We start from the raw sequence: 4,748 nt of genomic DNA, 5'->3' as shown, positions 1-4,748 counted from the left end.
TTCAAATATAATTCATACATTACATTAATCATTCAAATATAGTTCATACATTACATTAATCATTCTTGATGTCCAAGATGTATCTAAATTCTAACATTGCCAGTAAATAAAAATGCTACATCTCAATGGGATTGAAAAGGCAACACAATGCCAATTTACACAATTATTGAAATCATCACTTTCCACTATAGAGAGAGGGAGAGAGAGAGAGGTGGTTGTTGCGTTGCATCTCTTAAGAAGATTTTGCCTGAACATTTTTCCTTCTGATAAGTAATCAACCTGGAACAAAAAAGATGTACCACTTTTCAAAATATGCACATTTTGGAGATTAAAGAAAAAGAAAAATGAGAAAATGAGAATCTACCAATTAGGAACAGCTACCACATCAAATTCAGACCCAAATCCCACTGATGTAAAGTTGTTTTGTTTCATCAAGCTAATTTCTTCATTATCAACTGCTTTCGTTATATATTTTTTGTAACATAGACTTTTACCTATAATGAAAACATACAAACTTTTAAAATACCAAGACAAAGGAAACGGTACAATGGAATAAAAAAGTGAAGTTACAGACTTTAGATAAAATAAGACAGACATTAGTTATCTTATGATTGGAGGATCATTGTGATTAAAAAAGAACATAGACAATTATAGTGCAGTAAATGATCTATTTAATTGTTTCACACAGAATTTTTTTTTTTTTTGACAAACTTAAGTCATAAATAAAAGGGATGAAGGAGTAAAGAAGAAGAAGAAGAATAATAGAAGGAAAGAAAGGCCAAATGAAATACTGAGTCTACATTCTGAATATTAAGGAATCAAAAGAGAGTTAGAAATGAGTCTCCTTCCATGGTCAATTCCAAGTTTGCAACTTAAGGTTTTTTTTTTTTTTTTTTTTTTTTTATTTAAATGTGGAAGAGAGGTAATCATTCAAATAATTCAAGAAAATTTAGTAAAATTTACATAAAAAAGGGCCCACTGTTCTTCCCAAAACGGTTTATTTCCACTGTCATGAAATTATTTTTTCTAGAAACCTAGATAGAATCCTTCCTATGACACATTAAATCCAACTGAACTAAATATACTTAAAGAGAACATGAAATTAAAACTCAAAAGAAGAATCAAAATTCAATGTTCTTCTTAAACCCCTGCCATTCACAAAAAGGTGAAATTAAATTGCTAAGACTAAGTCTATGTTCAATATCAACCCCACCATAAAATGCCCTATCAAATCAGCAAAAATCTAATGTAATGAGACTTTACAATTGTAGAATAACTATTCATTTCCAATAATACATTGAAAAACACCAAGTCACCTTTAAATCACACAAAAATTCATAATCACACCATGAAATAAATGATAATCAAAATCTAAAGCATTATTTCCTATCTTGAAACTAAGCTTGAGCATTATGGGTAAAAGTCAGTGGTCGCTTTATTGAATGATTTATTACCTCTTTTCCTTTTACTGCCTTCTCATTTTTTTTTATGGTGTAGGATGGTCGCTTGGATTTATTTATGGTATTCAGGCATATGAGAAGCAAGGCCTTGAAATTTATGGTCGCTTTATTGAGATTGAATACCATGATCATTGGATTTATTACCATTATATCAATTCCTATTACGGTGCTAACAGCTACCAAGTATCACAATACAGCTAACACTAAGTACACCAGAAGCATAATGCATATAAGCATGTACAATAACAACAACAACACACAAACAACACCAGCACTTAGGATATCAGCACAAAATAGCAATGTACACAGGTAGTAAGACCAGCAGATTGTAATACCTTTGACATGATACCCACTGAGAAAGTGTCAAACAGGGGCCAAAAAAAACCCCTTTCACAAACCTTTTCTTTTAAAGGAATAGGTAATAGGTCATACATAATCAATGGATTTCTAGCAAACTATGATGAACTAAACTACTAAGGTCAAAAAGTAAATTCCCACAAGCAATGAATCAAAGGACAGTAACACAAGTATTAAGTGGTTAAACAAAGAGTAGAATCACTCACCAAGAAGATTAGGATTCATGCTATAGCCGTAGATTTTCTAGGCCCTATTCCTTATGCAATACAAAAAAAATTCTAAACCTACTGAAATTATCTTCTAAAATTATATACCATATGGATAAAACCAAGTCCAAGTTCAATATCAATCTCACAACCAATGGTCAAACAATCAATAAAAATTTCCAAGTTATGACGACACATTCACATACACAGTTTATAATGAATTAGAGAATGAAATTAAAGTTAATATGATCTCACTGACCACAGTAAATCTTGTGCAGTCCAGGAATTATAAAAGTACACAAACACATATTGAGCTGTTTGCAAAGGCAATTGAATATAAAAGAAGCTGGCCAAGAATGCTTAACACCCAAATATCAAAAGAATGAATATTAGACAATCTTAAGCTAAACTATGTTTTTTCAATTAGATGAATGCGATAGTAATAATTACAAAGAAAGAGAGGTACAGAAATATATTCTCCAAGAGCAAAAAGAAAATGAAAATCATAACAACCTTAGGAAAAATTAAAGCGCAGCTCACTTCTTAATGAAAATATAATGGTATGAGCCTAAGAAGGGACAATCATGAATAATTTTACATGATAAGCTTCAACTTGAAAATGTAGAAAATAACACTATTACTAATTAGCCAAAATCTATTTGGCCTTCATATCAACTTCGTGTAATGTTCTATATATAATTAGAGGGTAACATACTTTACAAAAGTATTTTATATAGACAATTCAGAACTCTTTAGCAAGCTTTAACCAAAACCTCCATCATTATGAAAACAACGGGCATATTACAGATATTTAAATGAATTTTAAGTTTGGTGATACAAAGAAATTCAATACAAATTTTGCAAATTTTAAAACCAATTTCCACTTATGGCTTGAATGAAACTTACAAAATACGCATTGTATTTGAGCAAAGTAAATTAGACAAACGAACTCTTGAGAACCTTATAAGGGAAAGCACAAACACAAGCATCAAATTCTTTAATTTATTTTTGTCATCAACAATAGGTTCTTAGGTTCCAAAATTAAGACTTAGCTTTGTTTTTATATCACCAAAGCAAACATGGTGTAATTTGGAAAATTGACTAAAGTTGTCTAAATCGAAACATACAATGGAAAAACAAAATTTCTATTAAATTAGTGTGAATTTCTATTTCTATGCCTATGATCTTAATTATTAGGAAATTAAAACAACTATTCGATGACACCAAATCCATACTATATATAATCCTTTTCTACTTGGGTTGTGAGGAAAATTCACTGTACCATTCAATTAAACATCTTCAAAAAACAATGGAAAAAGGGGCAAGCATTTAATAAAACAATTAGCCAACAGCAACATAAATCTATAATATAAAGAGCTAGAATTTCCCAATCCAATATAATTGAAGAAAGAAAACCTTGGATTTGAAGTGCGACCGCTAGTCAGCCTTGCAGGTCGTCAAGAATTCTGGCTTCTTCATCATTGTACCAGGTTCCTCTCCTTGGTTTGTCAGATGGAGAGTAAGGCGAGCTCTGAGAGGTAAAGACGATGGGTCTGAGAGGTAAAGACGATGGGTTACCAGGTTCCTTTCCTTGGTTTGTCAGATGGAGAGTAAGGCGAGCTCTGAGAGGTAAAGACGATGGGTCAATCGTTTCCCGACGTATCTGATCGGCTCTTCCTTCTTTCTCATCCTAAGTTTTGGATTTTGATTTTGGGGGAAGGAGAAGGATTTGATTTTTGGAGAGAAAGAGGGTTTCTGAGGAGAGAGAAGAAGGTTTTGGATGAGTATACTTGAGGGCTGAAGAGATAATCAAACGGTGGGGCCGACAAATATAGAACTGGAGAAGGGTGGCGCCGGAGAAGGTGGAGCCGTTGAGCTGCGATTTGCGTGTGGAGAAACGGCAGAGCTTGGGAAGGTAGAACGTGTTAAAGGCTTAGGGTTCCTCTGTGATTTTGCGTTTAAGTTTTTTTTTTTTTTTTTTTTTTTTTTTTTGAGAAACTTGCGTTTAAGTATTTTTTTTGCGTTTTAGAAAAGTGTTTTATTTTTTTGGTTTATGATTTTTTTTTTTTAATGTTGAGCTGACGTGGAAAATTGTGGAAGCTTCAAAAGCTTCGGTTTTATATATATATATATATATATATATAGATTATAGGAAAATAAATTATAAATTTTTTTTTTTAAATGGTGCAACAACCTCGGCTCTGATCTCATCTCTAGATACGATGTATTGGAGTGCTAGGATAATTAAGAATATTGTATTTCTTGGATTATTGACCTCCCTTAATTTGTAGAAAATTAATGAGGGTGTCATATTTTATCCAGTTTGAAGTTCAGAACTTTTTTGCTTAGAGCATAGCACTGCTGGGGGGGAATATTTGGAAGATGCTTGATTGAAAGTGTTATGTATGTCTTATTTTGGGGGTCTAATCATTTCAATGAAAACTTTTCCGGTGATTGATTAAAAGTGTTCTCTCTTTCTATGGTAAGAGGAAGAGGGGAAGAAAGGAAGCTGTCTCCTTATATGTTACATGCCCAAATCATAATTCACGTCAACAATGTTTCACAATCATGAAAAAGACACGAATAAGACGCAGTAATTTACAGATTTGTGTTGTGTGAATGGGTTTGGGTAAAGCGGGTTGATATACTTTAACCAGATTAATTAATGTATTAAGTTTGTGTTGACTTGTTTAACTCACAATTAACTCAAAATAACTCAATTTAT

General features: G+C 32.1%; 1 long non-coding RNA gene across 2 annotated transcripts; it reads right to left on the bottom strand.

Moving 5' to 3' along the window:
* On the bottom strand, positions 1–4,004 carry LOC126697550 (uncharacterized). Of its 2 annotated transcripts, none has more exons than XR_007646218.1 (3): positions 3,440–4,004; positions 365–494; positions 1–279 (listed from the first exon to the last, which is right to left on the bottom strand). It is a non-coding gene; the product is annotated as an uncharacterized LOC126697550 (long non-coding RNA). The 2 variants fall into 2 exon arrangements; XR_007646219.1 differs by lacking the exon at positions 3,440–4,004 and adding an exon at positions 1,455–1,504.
* Between the last annotated feature and the right edge of the window lie 744 nt (positions 4,005–4,748).

The sequence above is a fragment of the Quercus robur genome, chromosome 8 (assembly GCF_932294415.1).
Source record: "Quercus robur chromosome 8, dhQueRobu3.1, whole genome shotgun sequence".
NCBI classification, from domain to species: Eukaryota; Viridiplantae; Streptophyta; class Magnoliopsida; order Fagales; family Fagaceae; genus Quercus; species Quercus robur.
Note: the sequence above shows the minus strand (reverse complement) of the source record. Positions and strands in the feature narration are given on the sequence as shown.